This window comes from Coregonus lavaretus (genome assembly GCF_964263955.1).
Source record: "Coregonus lavaretus genome assembly, chromosome: 34".
NCBI lineage: Eukaryota > Metazoa > Chordata > Actinopteri > Salmoniformes > Salmonidae > Coregonus > Coregonus lavaretus.
In genome coordinates, this window is record NC_140021.1 from 9,536,761 (window position 1) to 9,556,860 (window position 20,100).

The 20,100-nt window shown below is 41.1% G+C and overlaps 1 pseudogene across 1 annotated transcript; it reads left to right on the forward strand.

The window, feature by feature from the left end:
- Window positions 1–334: 334 nt before the first annotated feature.
- LOC311108890 (checkpoint protein HUS1-like) lies at window positions 335–3,866 on the forward strand (annotated as a pseudogene). Its single transcript has 9 exons — window positions 335–386; window positions 893–1,014; window positions 1,488–1,661; window positions 2,133–2,240; window positions 2,392–2,467; window positions 2,756–2,811; window positions 3,049–3,092; window positions 3,243–3,354; window positions 3,784–3,866. The product of its transcript is annotated as a checkpoint protein HUS1-like (transcript).
- The last annotated feature ends 16,234 nt before the right edge of the window (window positions 3,867–20,100 follow it).

Genomic DNA, 20,100 nt, shown 5'->3' on the forward strand with positions numbered 1-20,100 from the left:
AACCTGTCAAATGCTGCAATTCAAAGAAATACGTGCAAAATAAAATCCATATTGGGAATATCAAAAAAAGTATCAAATTGTATAAAGTTTAGATATTCCTTTTCATGCCGATGCAGATGCTTTATTTGACTCATGGCTTCATTTCAGGAAGAAAAGCAACCCGAGCGCCATCTTGAGGATTTACTGAGAATGTCAGTGCAGCAAATTCATAGCTGAACTAAAAGGGCAAAATACTTGTTTCTCAGGGGAAGTATAACGGAGACGAACCATCGGCTTGGCGGGCCAAATTGAACGTCGCAACAAAATAGTTATGTCAGTTAGAATAATATTGAATATGAAGTTCCGAGCAAAAATGATTGATGTTGGTTGCCTTAATCATTTCACACGTAAGTAATTTGTAATGTTGCTCTTGTGTGTTGTTGTTTTTGTATAGCCAGCTACCTGAGTAGCTAGGTAGTTAAACGGATAATCCACCCCCATAAATATGGTTCGGTTCGGCACCGAGGTAAAGTTGGTTTTATATTAGATATTCGGTTTTCTCTCATCAATAGTAAAACAAAAAATATATATATATTCTGAATCAGGGGAGGATGGAGAACAACCTACACCTTTTTTTGGGTGAATTTTTTTCAATCTTCAATTTGTTTTTAAATTTAGCGTGGATTGTTCTCCATCCTCACCTGATTAAGAATATACATATTTTTGTTGCTATTGATGAGAGAAAAAACGAATATTCTATATAAAACTAATTTTACCTCAGAACCTAACCATATACATACAGGCTCTATAAAAAGTCGGGAAACAATACTTTCCTGTGGATATCATTAATTTTCTCTTGCGAGTGGAACATGCAACACTTGCTAGCATTCTACCTTTAATTTCTCTGCATCAGGTGTGGCGAATACCATCTCTAAACTAATGAAGACTTGCATCCTGCGACTCCAGACAACCTATATTTTGCATTGTCTGGTAAGGTGGCCAGTGGAGGAGTCGGCATGTGGTGTGAGTTCTCAGGTACATGCCCATACAAGACACGATGTTTTTACCAATGATTTGCACTCAGATATCTAACATAATTATTTTGTCATATGCACAGGATACACAGTACAATTAAATGCTTAATTGCAGGTTCCCTCTCGATAATGCAACAACAATAAGACATACAAAAATATAGCTCAATGGAATATAATTTAATACAAATGTAGCATAAGTATAAATACAGGAAGGCACTCAACAAATGTACAGTACAATATTTACACGTGTGTTGGGGAAGGGGGATATGGAGAGCAAAGTGTTTAAATTGTGCAGTATTTAGCGATACTCTCAGTTGTTAGGGGAACCAAAGCCTGTCTGTCACAAATAACCCAACTAAATGAAAAGGTTCAATCAAGCGTTTCCATTGTTCACTTTCTTTTGGTAAGTGGTTGAAGTTTCTGCTCTGTACTTATCCAACAAAGACATTCTCTATTTGTATTGTATTTGATCAGGCCAACTTATTTCAGTATCAGCCGGAAGGTGTGGCGCCCGATGCTAATGAGATCTGCCTAGAGGTGACTCCCGAGAACCTGTCCAGGGCTTTGATAACCTCTCAGAATGCCAAGTGTACGAAAATCAAGCTGACCAAGAAGCACTGTGTTTGTCTCACTCTCACTGCAGAACTGGTAAGGGCTACAGCAATTACATCCAATGTATCTGCTTCAAAGGGAAACTGTCAACACTCACTGGGCTGTGTTGATTTGATGTGGAATTCTGTTGACTATATTATACATGTTCAAAAGTGACTACTTTGACATGTTGTCAGGCAAATATAGCAGTCAGTATATAGCACTTTTCTAACAAAAAGGCCTACATTTAACACAAAGAAAATGAAACTATGTCTAAACCCCCCAAAAAGCAAGCCATGACATTAGTGGCAAAGATAAAACTCCAGGTAGGAAATAACCTTCAGGAACCAAAATTCATAGACGCAACTTGTTCTCCTCTGGCTGGCTGGCTGTCTGGCTGGCTGGCTGGCTGGCTAGAAGTCTGAATACGTCAGCAAGGCCAAACAGTTGTCCTTTAAGACGAAGAAGTTTAACAATGTTATATTTCTCTTCTCAACTTTCCCCTGCCCTCTTATTCTCCCCCATTAGCTGACACTTTCCAGCGTCAGTCGAGATGTCACACATGACATCCCGGTGGACGTGATACCCAGAAGGCTTTGACACGACTTCAAAGAACCCAGCATGCCAGACCTTGACGTGAGTACCAGTGCCACTCTAGCCTGGATACCAGTTTCTTTCTGCCGTAGTCAACTTTAAAGCACAAGTTCTCCGAAGTAATGCTAGTTTAACACATCCGGCGTACTGTTATTTTTTGTTGTTGTAATGGTACCTACTTATATACTAATTATTGAGCATATATTTGCCTCCACTGAAGACTATGAAAAATGTTGTGGATCGAATGAAGAATATCTTTTAACTTTCTGGTAAGAGACCGTTTACCATGAGCTCAGATAATTGTACACGTGCCGTCAATGTACTTAGAACTTGCATTATTATAATATCTTCAGTGTAGGTTTAATCATACGAAATAAAGTTAAAGTGTTTGGAAATCACAGGTATGTCACAATCTCTTTAACCCCTTCATAGTAACGTACAATAGAGCTATTTGTAGATTGGGTTATCAGCTGTCTGTACAAAGTCACTTGTCCTCCACTAACTGTAAGTCGCTCTGGATAAGAGCGTCAACTAAATGACGTAAATGTATGTCCTAGGTGATGGAGGCCAACCTGAATGGAGAGATGAACCTGAAGATTGAAACTGACTTGGTGTCTGTCACATTTACGTCATTTAGCAGACGCTCTTATCCAGAGCGACTTACAGTTAGTGAATACATAAAAAAAATTCATACTGGCCCCCCGTGGGAATCGAACCCACAACCCTGGCGTTGCAAACGCCATGCTCTACCAACTGAGCTACCTCCCTGCCGGCCATTCCCTCCCCTAGACGACGCTGGGCCAATTGTGCGCCGCCCCATTGGTCTCCCGGTTGTGGCCGGCTACGACAGAGCCTGCATCCACCACTTCAAAGACCTCAGAAACCCTCCCTGGGGTAGGTGCATCCCCTTCACTTGGGTTGTGTTCGTTAAGGCACACCGTAGCAAAACCTTTTTGAAAAAGCGCATGTTAGCCATGGCAACAAACTGGAACCTGTCTCAGGGCTTTTACTCATTTCAGTCTCATCTCTCTTGGCCCCCCTCAGGTGACGATGGTTCCCAGGGGCCCTGAGGTCATGGCCCACACCTGCGTGGACATCTGCAAGCTGCAGCAGTTCCTCATGGGCCAGCAGGTCAACCCCAGCAAGGCCATGTGCAGTGAGTCAACTCTCATAGACTTCCTACTACTATTAACAATGTTGACCAATCAATCAGCTCCTCTAATTTCAACGTCGCCAACCCTGGTCCCAGAGACACACAAGGTGTTGCAGGCTTTTGTTCCAGCCCAGCCCTAAAATAACTGATTTGCCGCAAAAGGCCTGCATGCCATGTATCTCTCTAGTACCAGGGTTGGTGAAGACTGGATTATACCATCTGATGACAGACAGAGAGCCTTTACTGTACCAGTGAGTTATGGTGACCTCATCTTCTGTGATGCTTTATCAGATGCATCACTATATTATGAGCTGTGATGTGGACATGAATTGAGTTGTGTGACATTGAATGGTTGGACTAGTGTCATAAGAAAGATCCAATGTAAACTCCATGATTGTAGATCACTGATGAGCATTTTATTATCCCCACCAGACATTGTCCACCAAAGGATCATTCATTTGATTCTACTGCACGAAGACGTGTCCCTCGAGTACTTCATCCCAGCGGTGGCGTAAACAGGACCAATGTTGTATATCACAAAAGTCAGCCGAGAAGGTGGAGTTTGTTTTCTGTGTGGCCAACCCTCCTGCTGGAGAGCTACTGGGTAGGTATGCTTTTGATCCAACCCCCCCATCGTTACACACCTCATTCAGCTAATCAAGGTTCTACTGAGCAGTAGAATCAGGTTTGCTAGTTAAGGGTTGGGGAGAAAGCTTGCAGGAGGGTAGCTCTTCAGAAGGAGAGATGGGCAAGACTACACGTTCCATTCATCTGAGAAGTTCTGGTTTATTAAGATTACATGAAAATGTGTGAAAAGCTCATAAATAAACACCGCCGTCATGCACTTTCTAAAAAATCACCTTGTGATTACTTTTGTAAGTGGTAGCTCATGAATTACATCTTTAAAGATTACCATGTGTGCTCTTAGACCTGGAACAGTTTCTATATTATAGTTTAGTCTCTTATTTAATATGCTTACAAACCTCAAGGACTTAAATGTATTGTCTATGTATGTTTCTACTGTATTGCTGTTTTGCTGTAGGCTACAAAATGTAATAATTACACTCAAGATGTAGCTAGCTACATGCTCCGCCTTTTTTACACACAGTATGTTGTTTTCATTTTACAATAACTTTTCTCCAGATATATGTATTGTTGATTAACACACAGTACCAGTCAAGTTTGGACACACCTGCTCATTCCAGGGTTTTTCTTTATTTTTACTATTTTCTACATTGTAGAATAATAGTGAAGACATCAAAACTATGAAATAACACATGGAATCATGTAGTAACCAAGTGTTAAACAAATCAAAATATATTTTATATTTGAGACTCTTCAAAGTAGCCACCCTTTGCCTTAATGACAGCTTTGCACACTCTTGGCATTCTCTCAACCAGCTTCACATATAATGCTTTTCCAACAGTCTTGAAGGAGTTCCCACATACAGTGAGGGAAAAAAGTATTTGATCCCCTGCTGATTTTGTACGTTTGCCCACTGACAAAGAAATGATCAGTCTATAATTTTAATGGTAGGTTTATTTGAACAGTGAGAGACAGAATAACAACAAAAAAATGCAGAAAACGCATGTCAAAAATGTTATAAATTGATTTGCATTTTAATGAGGGAAATAAGTATTTGACCCCCTCTCAATCAGAAAGATTTCTGGCTCCCAGGTGTCTTTTATACAGGTAACGAGCTGAGATTAGGAGCACACTCTTAAAGGGAGTGCTCCTAATCTCAGCTTGTTACCTGTATAAAAGACACCTGTCCACAGAAGCAATCAATCAATCAGATTCCAAACTCTCCACCATGGCCAAGACCAAAGAGCTCTCCAAGGATGTCAGGGACAAGATTGTAGACCTACACAAGGCTGGAATGGGCTACAAGACCATCGGCAAGCAGCTTGGTGAGAAGGTGACAACAGTTGGTGCGATTATTCGCAAATGGAAGAAACACAAAAGAACTGTCAATCTCCCTCGGCCTGGGGCTCCATGCAAGATCTCACTTCGTGGAGTTGCAATGATCATGAGAACGGTGAGGAATCAGCCCAGAACTACACGGGAGGATCTTGTCAATGATCTCAAGGCAGCTGGGACCATAGTCACCAAGAAAACAATTGGTAACACACTACGCCGTGAAGAACTGAAATCCTGCAGCGCCCGCAAGGTCCCCCTGCTCAAGAAAGCACATATACAGGCCCGTCTGAAGTTTGCCAATGAACATCTGAATGATTCAGAGGAGAACTGGGTGAAAGTGTTGTGGTCAGATGAGACCAAAATCGAGCTCTTTGGCATCAACTCAACTCGCCGTGTTTGGAGAAGGAGGAATGCTGCCTATGACCCCAAGAACACCATCCCCACCGTCAAACATGGAGGTGGAAACATTATGCTTTGGGGGTGTTTTTCTGCTAAGGGGACAGGACAACTTCACCGCATCAAAGGGACGATGGACAGCGCCATGTACCGTCAAATCTTGGGTGAGAACCTCCTTCCCTCAGCCAGGGCATTGAAAATGGGTCATGGATGGGTATTCCAGCATGACAATGACCCAAAACACATGGCCAAGGCAACAAAGGAGTGGCTCAAGAATAAGCACATTAAGGTCCTGGAGTGGCCTAGCCAGTCTCCAGACCTTAATCCCATAGAAAATCTGTGGAGGGAGCTGAGGGTTCGAGTTGCCAAACGTCAGCCTCGAAACCTTAATGACTTGGAGAAGATCTGCAAAGAGGAGTGGGACAAAATCCCTCCTGAGATGTGTGCAAATCTGGTGGCCAACTACAAGAAACGTCTGACCTCTGTGATTGCCAACAAGGGTTTTGCCACCAAGTACTAAGTCATGTTTTGCAAAGGGGTCAAATACATATTTCCCTCATTAAAATGCAAATAAATTTATAACATTTTTTACATGCGTTTTTCTGGATTTTGTTGTTGTTATTCTGTCTCTCACTGTTCAAATAAATCTACCATTACAATTATAGACTGATCATGTCTTTGTCAGTGGGCAAACTGTCTTGTCTTGAAGTAATGATGGACTGTCGTTTTTCTTTGCTTATTTGAGCTGTTCTTGCCATAATATGGACTTGGTATTTTACCTATTTTGTTGCCTTACAACCTGGAATTAAAATGACTCCTGCTGAAAAGAGAAGACTCTATGCCGTAGCCTACCAAAATATTTTATAAACTTCCAAATCTTTTTTACAAAAGAGAGAGGGAGATAGGCTTTTGGCACGAGCGCATCGACAATCACCAGTGAGTGAGCTGCGCATCATTGGGTGAGTCAGTGAAATTGGAAAGCATTTTTAGGACTTTAATTTCCTCGTCATATTGTAGCCTACAATATGTGTCTCCACACACCTAGGCCTAAGCTATTGATGGATTCAAGACAAGGTCGTTTTTATTGATCTCAGATTCTCAGTGTAAAAGTAGCCTGCCATTTCGATCATTTTGTGCAGTATTAAAAAATATTCTGCCAAAGTCTCCAGTCATGTACAATGACGTAGAATTGCATGAAATGCGTTTTTTTAAAGGCCAATATTTTCCCGGACCCTAGGATACTAAAAATGTTTCCAATGTGTGCAACTTCTGTAAGTGCCTCTACTCTACTGCTCTATGCCACTACGCAAATGCGATGATATGCATGCAATGCTTTATTACAAAGGTTATTTTTTTCTCTAGCGTTCTGGTACCTCAGAACTCCCCAGGTCACCCCCCTCTAGCGCTCACCTTTTTTTCCGGCACCTCCCGATATATATGAGCCCAAGCCCGAAAGAAACCCTGAATTAAAATAATGATTGTGCCGTTATACAATACATAGCCTACCGCATATTACACATGGCAGAAAAATATTTTTTTTAAATACTGATTTAAGATATCTTTGGTACGTAATTGGTCTAGCTTAAATTAAACAAACTCATATTTAGCCTACAATTACAGTGAATTTGTTTTACATTTTGAATAGCCTAGTAATAGGGAGTTGTTTTAATTTTCATAATTAATAGACTGACACATTGCCTTTAGCTACAGAATATCTCACCACCATGAGTTTCCATCTCTTCCCCTCTCTCCTTCATTCCTTTCTCCAGCGCGCAGAGAGAAGGGCTGTCAACAGTTTAATTAAATATGTTTTGTTGTGAAAACGTGTTACTATCGATGTTCACGAACCGATTTCACTTGGTTTCCCAAATTAAGCACTGGGTATCTGCTGGAAAAAGGTTGGAGACTCCATGGCATACAGAGTTTGGTCAGAATATCACCTGTGGCGCAGCGAAATTACCGGAGTAGCCTACCCAACATGAGTGAAGAACGTACCCGTGGGAAAGTAGTCTCCATTTGCTATTTCAGTGCATATGGATGACATGTCTTTTTTTGTCTTGCCCCTGTTCTTCCCCATTTGATATAAGGGGCCATTCTAAATCGAAACTAATTGTACATATTAGTAAAGATTCAATTGAGAATAGTCTGATGGGTAAAAATATGAACACTTAATGAGAGAACAGCATGTGCAGCCTGAGGCAAGTAACAGAGCACAAGCTTCTTTTTTTTCCCGACTTTCTCAAATCATCAATAGCCTATAGTCGCATCATGCAGCCCACATACACTATATATACAAAAGTATTTGGACACCCCTTCAAATTAGTGGATTCTGCTATTTCAGCCACACCCGTTGCTGATAGTTGTATAAAATCAAACACACATCCATACAATCTCCATAGACAAACATTGGCAGTAGAATGGCCTTAATGAAGAGCTCAGTGACTTTCAACATGGCACTGTCATAGGATGCCACCAGTTCGTCAAATTTCTGTCCTGCTAGAGCTGCCCCGGAGCAACAACGGCTCAGCCGCAAAGTGGTAGGCCACACAAGCTCACAGAACAGGACCGCCGAGTGCTGAAGCGCGTACGGCGTAAAAATCGTCTGTCCTCGGTTGCAACACTCACTACCGAGTTCCAAACTGCCTTTGGAAGCAATGTCAGCACAAGAACTGTTCATTGGGAGTTTCATGAAATGGATTTCCATGGCCGAGCAGCCGCACACAAGCCTAAGATCACCAAGCGCAATGCCAAGTGTCAGCTGGAGTGGTGTAAAGCTTGCTGCCATTGTACTCTGGAGCAGTGGAAACGCGTTCTCTGGCGTGATGAATCACGCTTCACCATCTGCCAGTCTGACGGACAAATCTGGGTTGGCGGATGCCAATAGAACTATACCTTCCCCAATACATAGTGCCAACTGTAAAGTTTGGTGAAGGAGGAATAATGGTCGGGGCTGTTTTTCATGGTTCAGGCTCCTTAATTCTAGTGAAGGGAAATCTTAATGCTACAGCATATAATGACATTCTAGACGATTCTTTGCTTCCAACTTTGTAGCAACAGTTTGGGGAAGGCCCTTTCCTGTTTCAGCATGACAATGCCCCCGTGCACAAAGCAAGGTGCATACAGAAATGGTTTGTTGAGATCGGTGTGGAAGAACTTGACTGGCCTGCACAGAGCCCTGACCTCAACCCCATCAAACACCTTTGGGATGAATTGGAACGCTGACTGCGAGCCAGGCCTAATCGCCCAACATCAGTGGCCGACCTCACTAATGCTCTTGTGGCTGAATGGAAGCAAGTCACCGCAGCAATGTTTCAACATCTAGTGGAAAGCCTTCCCAGAAGGGTGGAGGCTGTAATAGCAGCAAAGGGGGGACCAACTACATATTAATGCACATGATTTTGGAATGAGATGTTCGACGAGCAGTTGTCTACATACAGTGGCTTGAGAAAGTATTCACCCCCCTTGGCATTTTTCCTATTTTGTTGCCTTACAACCTGGAATTAAAATGGATTTTTGGGGGGGTTGTATCATTTGATTTACACAACATGCCTACCACTTTGAAGATGCAAAATATTTTTTGGGGTGAAACAAACAAGAAATAAGACAAAAAAACCAGAACTTGAGCGTGCATAACTATTCAACCCCCCCCCCCCCCCCCCCCCCTCTTGGGGTATGTCTCTATAAGCTTGGCACATCTAGCCACTGGGATTTTTGTCCATTCTTCAAGGCAAAACTGCTCCAGCTTCTTCAAGTTGGATGGGTTCCGCTGGTGTACGGCAATCTTTAAGTCATACCACAGATTCTCAATTGGATTGAGGTCTGGGCTTTGACTAGGCCATTCCAAGATATTTAAATGTTTCCCCTTAAACCACTCAAGTGTTGCTTTCGCAGTGTGCTTAGGGTCATTGTCCTGCTGGAAGGTGAACCTCCGTCCCAGTCTTAAATCTCTGGAAGACTGAAACAGGTTTCCCTCTAAAATGTCGCTGTATTTAGCGCCATCCATCATTCCTTCAATTCTGACCAGTTTCTCAGTCCCTGCCGATGGAAAAACATCCCCACAGCATGATGCTGCCACCACCATGCTTCACTGTGTGGATGGTGTTCTCGGGGTGATGAGAGGTGTTGGGTTTCTGCCAGACAGCGTTTTCCTTGATGGCCAAAAAGCTCAATTTTAGTCTCACCTGACCAGAGTATCTTCTTCCATATGTTTGGGGAGTCTCCCACATGCCTTTTGGCGAACACCAAACGTGTTTGCTTATTATTTTCTTTAAGCAATGGCTTTTTTCTGGCCACTCTTCCGTAAAGCCCAGCTCTGTGGAGTATATGGCTTAAAGTGGTCCTATGGACCGATACTCCAATCTCCGCTGTGGAGCTTTGCAGCTCCTTCAGGGTTATCTTTGGTCTCTTTGTTGCCTCTCTGATTAATGCCCTCCTTGCCTGGTCCGTGAGTTTTGATGGGCGGCCCTCTCTTGACAGGTTGTTGTGGTGCCATATTCTTTCAATATTTTAATAATGGATTTAATGGTGCTCCGTGGGATGTTCAAAGTTTTTGATGTTGTTTTTTAACCCAACCCTGAACTGTACTTCTCCACAACTTTGCCCCTGACCTGTTTGGAGAGCTCCTTGTTCTTCATGGTGCCGCTTGCTTGGTGGTGCCCCTTGCTTAGTGGTGTTGCAGACTCTGGGGCCTTTCAGAACAGGTGTGTGTATATATACTGAGATCATGTGACAGATCATGTGACACTTAGATTGCACGCAGGTGGACTTTATTTAACTAATTATGTGGCTTCTGAAGGTAATTGGTTGCCCCAGATCTTATTTAGGGGCTTCATAGCAAAGGGGGTGAATACATATGCACGCACCACTTTTTTGTTATTTATTCTTTAGAATTTTTTGAAACAAGTTATTTTTTTCACTTCACCAATTTGAACTATTTTGTGTATGTCCATTACATGAAATCCAAATATAAATCAATTTAAATTACAGGTTGTAATGCAACAAAATAGGAAAAACGCCAAGGGGGATGAATACTTTTGCAAGGCACTGTACCTTTGGGCATGTAGTGTATATATTTTGATTTCTAAGGCATTCTATGGTTTGTATCATTCACAACTAAAGTTGCCAAATAACTCTAAATCTAGAATATAGGACCTGTTTTTCAAATGATCACTTTTAGGCTCAACATAGCCACTTTATATGCGCACACTCTCGCTCCGGAATGGGGAAAATATCCATTCTATTTTATTCAGCTAAGTTCAATTATGTTCTTCTTACTATAAAATCATATACAATAATGGCACGGGACTCATAAGCATACAGTATATTGTCTGCTAAATGAACAAGCCTATGGCATGGAGCATAGCCAGATAACATACAGTAGGCCAACTCATATTCTGTTCTTCTGAAATACATGTTCTTCATATCATGTTTCTTTAGACCTGCCTATATTCAATTGATTTATTATACTTTTTTAAATGTAGATGTTCCAATGGAGCGCATCGGAGGCTTGTATGAGTGGAGCCTGGAGATGCTAAACGTGTTTATGTTACAGTTTTTCTCAGTCGCTTTGGTGCATTTTTCACATCATCCCTAACATGTGCAAAATAATAAGTGCATTTCTCAGAACAATTTGTACAAACTGCAATATACAATAGATATGTTTCTAAAGCTAGTCAGTCACTAAAAATCCTTAGTACATCTCTCAAAAGTAAATATTCATGCCAATGATCATGTCAGTGTCATCAGAATGATAAGTTATTGAGTCATTGTTCACGAACAAGGTTGTCAAAATGTTTAGGCATGTTGTCAATGGAACTGTGTACTTTGACAGTATTACCTGATGTAAACTTAGGCTACAGTTTGGATGACAGTTACTGTATTGAAAATGCACAAGGCTGCACTTCTATGGCATATATCAATTTCAACAGTACTATTTACATATTACTGTATGTGGGTTATTGATTGAAAGAGACTGGACAACCCAAGGGGCACAAAGGAAAAACATTTTTTTTTGAAAGAAACACAGGAAACCACCCCTAAGGCACAACTTTGCCCACAGCACTGTTCTAGTGCTGTCTCTACACATCCAGACGTTCCTGTCTGTCAGCCCACATATTCTCATCCACATCACACCGGATATTTTCCCTTCCAATGCAACGTGGAAAGAATCTTTTGGAATGCCTTATCCATCCTCTGCAGGCGTCTACTGTGGTGTCCTCACATGCTGCATCCATTGCAGCCAGCAGGGTCATCTGTGTGTGTGGCTGACGATCGTACACCTTCCACCTACATGCTGAAAAGAACTCCTCAATTGGGTTAAGGAATGGTGAATAAGGTGGGAGGAATTCTATGAGCATCCTCGGGTGGGTCACAAACCATTGCCTTATGATGTTTGATCGATGGAAACTCACATTATCACAAATGACCACATACTTTGGCAAATCCTCTCTAAACAGACCCCTCTCATCATCAGGGATGAGAGCCCTGTAGAGAGTCTCTAAAAAGTTGAGTAGATGCTGGGTGTTGTATGGCCCTAAAAGGGGGATATGGGTTAGGACACCATGCTCCGAAATAGCAGCACACATGGTGATATTTCCTCCCCGTTGGCCTGGCAAATCCACAGTAGCTCTGTGACCGATGATATTCCGACCCCGCCTTCTGCATTTGGTCAGGTTGAAGCCAGCCTCATCCACGTATACAAAGTTGTGAGAGGGTTCACTTGATTCCAACTCCATTATACGCTATATCCCAGAACACACAGTTGAATTTGTTTTGGTAAGGAAGAGTGACATAACATGTACATATATTGCATGTTCCTTCCACAGCAATGGAAATGTGTGCAGTTTATGCTTACTGTACTATGTAACACTATAAAATGTTGCTGTAAAGTAGTTACATAGATATATGTTTTACCTGTACATACTGGTACCGTAGCTCCTTAACTCTGTCCTCATTCCTTTGGAATGGTACACGGTACAGCTGTTTCATACTCATCTGGTTTCTATGCAGCACCCTGTCGATGGTTGAGATGCTAACCGTATGGATGTTTTCAAAGACATCGTTGTCTTCTATAATGGTCCTTTGTATTTCCCTGAGTCTCATGGCATTGTTTGCTCGGACCATGGTGCAAATAGCCTCCTCCTGTTGAGGTGTGAAAAGGCGTCCTCTGCCACCGGTTTGAGGTAATCTTGCAGTCCTATGTGTGGAAAAATGCAGTGATGCATCGCACACTTTCACATAGACAAAAACTATGCGAACACACATTTTACTGTAAAACATACAGGTGGGTGCATGTAAGGTGCAGTATGTATCTGTATAGAGTATATTTCTGTATGCTGTGAAATACAAGTGGACTACTGTAATATGAAGCATTGTAGGAAGTATACAGTATACTGCTTATATACAGTAACAGTGCACTGTACATTGGTGGACATACCTGTTCTCTCTTCGAAACGTTTGTACTATTGAGGACACGGTTGATCTCCCAATATTCGGCTGCACCCTTCGACCCGCCTCAGCCATTGTAAGGCCATGATTGACAACATGGTCTACAATAGTGGCCCTTATGTCATCAGATATGCGCCTATGTCCTCTTCTGCCTCTTCCTCTGTTTTGCCTTCCACCACGCATCCTTGCTCCTCTTCTTCCTCCTCTTGGCTGTTGACCCTGTTCGTTTCCTGGTCCATCCATTATTGGAAAATTGCAACTCTGTGTTGTGGTCTGTCTATATATGCTTGCCAATTGATTCTTCATGAGATGCACCTTTGAGCAATTTAGACAACTGGTTGATTGTTGGTTGAACTAACACTTTACATTCCTTCATGAGTGAGGGTTAATTTCACCTGCACGATTCAGCAATTTACGTTTTTGTACAAAAGGTCTAATAGAAATGTGTAAAACTATGCTTGACAGTTTATGACAAATAGTTCAACAATTTTGCATGTAATGGCTTATGCAAGGAACTAATGCCTAGATGTTTTGAGGGGTAAGACTATTCAACAGAGACCCATCTACTATATTTTGATCAACATGACATGAGCAATTGAAAATGTGGAAAAAAGCTGACACTTGTACATTATCAATTGCAATATGTACAAAAGCAATTGCAATTTGTTCAAAGGAATAAGAAATTGCTTTAATGATGTGCACAAGTGACTAGATGATTTGGAATTTGTACAAGTAGTATCAAGAATTGCACTTTTGATCTAAGAAATGCACCAAAGCGACTGAGAAAAACTGTAATTAACGGTCAATTACTGTGAGACCAGCAGGCTTTTGCATGACAATAACCTGCTGACAAAATGTAATGACCGCCACAGCCCTACCTAGACACATCAAAGATACAGTCGTCCTTCTGAACTGAGCTGCAGGACAGGAATGAAACTGCTCAGGGATGTTACCATGAGGCCATTGGTGATTTTAAAACAGTTAAGTTCAATGGCTGTGATGGGAGAAAACTGAGGATGGATCAACAACATTGTAGGGACTCTACAATAATGACCTAAATGAGTGAAAATAAGAATACAAATATACAGAATAAAAATATTCCACAGCAAAGGAATACACTTTTTGGCCTAAATACAAAGGCTTATGTTTGGGGAAAATCCAACTCATCACTGAGTGAGTAACTGCTTACTTATTTCCAAGCATGGTGGTGCCTGCATCATGGTATGGGTATGCTTGACATCGGCAAATACTGGAGAGTTTATCAGGATAAAAAGAAACGGGATGGAGATAAGCACAGGCAAAATCCTAGAGGAATTCCTGCTTCAGTCTGCTTTACACCAGACACTGGGAGAGGAATTCACCTTTCAGCAGGACAATAACCTACACCAAAAGGTCAAATCTACACTAGAGTTTCTTACCAAGACAGTGAATGTTCCTGAGTGGCCAAGTTACAGTTTAGACTTAAATATGATTGAAAATCTATGGCAAGACTTGAAAATTGCTGTCTAGCCATGCATGATCCCCAACGTCTTGACAGAGCTTGAAGAATTATGAAAATACATTGAACAGAAATATAAACACAACATGCAACAATTTCAAAGATTTTACTGAGTTACAGTTCATATAAGGAAATCAGTCAATTGAAATACATTCATTAGGCCCTAATCTATGGATTTCACATGACTGGGAATACAGATATGCATCTGTTGGTCAAAGATACCTTTAAAAAAAAAAAAAGGTAGTGCCGTGGATCAGAAAACCAGTCAGTATCCGGTGTGAATTCTCAACCTCTCCTTGTTCCAGTCTGTAATACCCACATTTTTAAGATGACCACCATCATTCCTGTCCTCAAGAACTCTAAGGCTTTATGCCACAATGACTACTGCCCTGTATCACTCACTTCTGTAATCATGAAGTGCTTTGAGAGGCTGGTTATGGCACACATTAACTCCATCATCCCAGACACCCTAGACCCACTCCAATTTGCATACCGCCCCAACAGGAGGTTGAAAAAGTTTGGCAAAACGTTTGGCATGGGCCCTCAAATCCTCAAAAAGTTCTACAGCTTTTCTCTCTGCTTCCGCACGGCAAGCGGTACCAGTGCATCAAGTCTGGCACCAACTGGCTCTTGAACAGCTTCTATTCCCAAGCAATAAGACTGATAAATAGCTTTAAAAAATAGCTACACGGACTGAGAACCTTGTATCTTTATTGAGCTTTATTAACCTTTTATTTCTGCACTGTCTCTATGCACACACACACACACACTCACTCCATCATCTGCTCACACACATAATATGTACATACATTTATACTGACTCTACACACCCGCACACCCACTCACATGCAGCTGCTGCTACTCTGTTTATCTTACATCCTATTGCCTAGTCACCTTACCCCTATACATATCTACCTCCATCACCCCAGTATCCCTGCACATTGTAAATATTGTATTGGAACTGACCCTGTATATAGTATGCTTACTTACTTACTTACTTACTTATTGTGTTCTTCATATTTCTTCTTATTTCTCATGTGTTTATTTTTTCTAGTATTACATTGTTATTGATTATTGAATTGTTGAGTTTTGAGTTTGCAAGAAAGGCATTTCACTGTACTTGTGCATGTGACATAAAAATGTGAAACTTGACCACAATTTGCCTCTTGCAGTGCGACACATCTCCTTCGCATAGAGTTGATCAGGCTGTTGATTGTGGCCTGTGGAATGTTGTCCCACTCCTCTTCAATGGCTGTGCGAAGTTGCTGGATATTGGCGGGAACTGAAACACGCTGTCGTACATGTCGATCCAGAGCATCCCAAACATGCTCAATGGGTGACATTTCTGGTGAGTATGCATGCCATGGAAGAACTGGGACATTTTCAGCTTCAATGAATTGTGTACAGATCCTTACAACATGGGGCTGTGCATTATCATGCTGAAACGTGAGGTGTTGGTGGTGGATGAATGGCACGACAATGAGACTCAGGATCTTGTAACGGTATCTCTATGACGGTTTCTGACAGTTTGTGCAGAAATTCTTCGGTTGTGCAAACCCACAGTTTCATCAGCTGTCCGGGTGGCTGGTCTCAGACGATCCAGCAGGTGAAGAAGCCGGATGTGGAGGTCCTAGGCTGGCATGGATACACTTGGTCTAAAACGACGTTGGAGGCAGTTTATGGTAGAGAAATTAACATTCAATTCTCTGGCAACAGCTCTGGTGGACATTCCAGCAGTTAGCATGCCAATTGCACTCTCCCTCAAAACTTGAGACATCTATGGCATTGTGTTGTGTTCAAAAACTGCAGTGGCCTTTTATTGTCCCCAGCACAAGATGCACCTCTGTAATGATCATGCTGTTTAATCAGCTTCTTGATATGCCACACCTGTCAGGTGGTTTGATTATTTTGGCAAAGGAGAAATGCTCACTAACAGGGATGTAATCAAATTTGTGCACAACACTTTTGAGAAATAAGCTTTTTGTGCGTATGTAACATTTCTGGGATCTTTTATTTCAGATCATGAAACATGGGACCAACACTTTACATGCAGCGTTTATATTTTTGTTCAGTATAATAATGGACTAATATTGCACAATCCAGTTGTATAAAGCTCTTAAGAGACTTACCTAAGAAGACACAGCTGTAATTGCTGCCAAAGATGTTTCTAACATGTATTGACTCAGGGACCCGATTACTTATGCAATGACTATATTTTAGTTATTACATTTTTATTAATCTTTTTAAAATAATGTCTTCCACTTTAACATTACAGAGTATTTTATGAAGATTGTTGATGAAAAAATGACAATTAAATCCATTTTAATCCCACTTTTTAACAATAAAATGTTAAGGGGTATGAATACATTTGCAAGGCACTGTACACGCTTCGCCTTTGTACACACAGTATGTTGTTTTCATTTTACAATAACTTTTGTCTAGTTATATACACTACCAGTCAAAAGTTTGGACACACCTACTCATTCAAGGGTTTTTCTTTATTTGTGCTATTTTTTACATTGTAGAATAATAGTGAAGACATCAAAACTATGACATAACACATTTGGAATCATGTAGTAAGCAAAAAAGTGTTAAACAAATCTAAATATATTTAATATTTGAGATTCTTCAAATAGCCACCCTTTGCCTTGATGACAGCTTTGCACATGCTTGGCATTCTCTCAACCAGCTTAATGAGGTAGTCACCTGGAATGCATTTAAATTAACAGGTGTGCCTTCTTAAAAGTTAATTTGTGGAATTTCCTTCCTTCTTAATGTGTTTGAGCCAATTAGTTGTGTTGTGACAAGAGGGGGTGTGGGGGGGGGGGGGGGGTATCCAGAAGATAGCCCTATTTGGTAAAAGACCAAGTCCATATTATGGCAAGAACCGCTCAAATAAGCAAAGAGAAACAACAGTCCATCATTACTTTAAGACATGAAGGTCAATCAATACGGAAAATGTCACGAACTTTGAAAGTTTCTTCAAGTGCAGTCGTAAAAACCATCAAGTGCTATGATGAAACTGGCTCTCATGAGGCGCGCCACAGGAATGGAAGACCCAGAGTTACCTCTGCTGCAGAGGATAAGTTCATTAGAGTTACCAGCCTCAGAAATTGCAGCCCAAATAAATACTTCACAGAGTTCAAGTCACAGACACATCTCAACATCAACTGTTCAGAGGAGACTGTGAATCAGGCCTTCATGGTCGAATTACTGCAAAGAAACCACTACTAAAGGACACCAATAAGAAGAAGAGACTTGCTTGGGCCAAGAAACACGAGCAATGGACATTAGACCGGTGGAAATTTGTCCTTTGGTCTGGAGTCCAAATTGGAAATGTTTGGTTCCAACCGCCGTGTTCCCACCGTAAAGCATGGAGGAGGAGGTGTTATGGTGTGGGGGTGCTTTGCTTGTGACACTGTCAGTGATTTATTTAGAATTCAAAGCACACTTAACCAGCATAGCAACCACAGCATTCTGCAGTGATACGCAATCCCATCTGCTTTGGGCTTAGTGGGACTATCATTTGTTTTTCAACAGGACAATGACCCAACACACCTCCAGGCTGTGTAAGGGCTATTTTACCAAGAAGGAGAGTGATGCATCAGAGGACCTGGCCTCCACAATCCCCCGACAATCCCCTGACCTCCACCCAATTGAGATGGTTTGGGATGAGTCGTACCGCAGAGTGAAGGAAAAGCAGCCAACAAGTGCTCAGCATATGTGGGAACTCCTTCAAGACTGGTGGAAAAGCATTCCAGGTGAAGCTGGTTGAGAGAATACCAAGTGTGCAAAGCTGTCATCAAGCCAAAGGGTGACTATTTGAAGAATCTCAAATATAAAATATATTTTGATTTGTTTAACACTATTTTGCTTACTACATGATTCCATATGTGTCATTTCATAGTTTTGATGTCTTCACTATTATTCTACAATGTTGAAAATAGTGAAAATAAAGAAAAACCTTTGAATGAGTAGGTGTGTCCAAACTTTTGACTGGTACTGTATGTATTGTTGATTAAATGTATCTTATTATTATTGTAGATCACTTGTTGTGTTAAATGTAGTGAAAAATTGGTTAAACTCATTGTATATGGTAATATGGTAATAGAGGGAGATTGAAGGATAAGGACACTTTGGAAAGCTTAAATGACTCCTTGGAAAAGATGAGCTACCTGTCTGTCCAATGCATGTTATCTTGTAATAGAAAATACATCCTTTTTAGATAGTTACATGCACAGTTGGTGTTGGACACGCTAAAGGACCTTAGACATACACAGAATTGATTGCAGAAGGCAAACGTTTGGATAATGCTCCTAGTATGAGTTCATATGCTATTTAATGTGTTTTTATAGTGGTAACGTAACAATAATGATTTCCGAAGCAAAAGGTTAGTCAAGGTCTACAGTGGGAGGGGGGCAGAGAAGAAAGAAGGATTTCTGTAACTGACTGAACCAATCAAGTGTAATTCCCACTGCGTTCGGACCAACCAGTAAACAGCCGTCACTGCGTGGTATTTATACCGTTCTACGGCGTCCACGTTTTGGGTAATGGTTCATAATTGTACATTTCGCACATCGTGTGTAGAATTTTATATTTTAACGTGACATTTCCATGCTCTTACGTAATTTACGGTTAACTGCATGTTAGGAATGCGCTTGCAAACACAACCATACAGCCGCGTTGCACGCTGGGAATTAACTTAAATATGCATGAGCTGAAATAAAATACAAGCGTTTGCGTTGTCTTTCGCTAATTTACTTCACTAGCCAAGTTTTGTTTCGTTGTTAGTGATGATAAATTGACGGCTTGACCTATACATATGGTTCTGGGTGTAGTTACATTTTGTTAGATTGAATGCAGGCAAATATTTGAGTATATTGCTTTTCTGAGGTTACAACTATTAAGTATTACAAGGTGTGTGATAATAGAAATATCCGTCTATGCAAGTTACGTGAAACACGTTATTTATATTTTCCAAAAGACCAAGTCAAATTGTGTAGAGAGCAGACTGGGGTCACTATCAAGCGCTCCTGACTGACAATTATCATGATGGTCCTACGACTTCTCTTCATGGGTGTGATTGTAATGTGATTTGAACAATACAACAACCAACAAAAGCAAGATGGAAAATGTCTTCGCAAGAGATGAAGTTCCATTTGCACATTGTTTGTGCTTGCCTATATGTATTTTTGTAATCATACTTCATGTTTGTACGTTCTTTAAAGAACTTGATGTTGATCCTGCAACCTATGATCATATTGCTGCTTTTGTAATTCCTAAAGTATGCAGCACTGGGGCAATGAGTGCACATACACAATGATTAAATGCTATGTGGATGGAGTAAAAAGGTTGTTACTTCCTTGAATAGTTGTGTTGTCTCATAGGAAATTGTTTAAGTTGAATGAACTACATTACAGTTTTTCTCAGTCGCTTTGGTGCATTTCTTAGATCAAAAGTGCAATTCTTGATACTACTTGTACAAATTC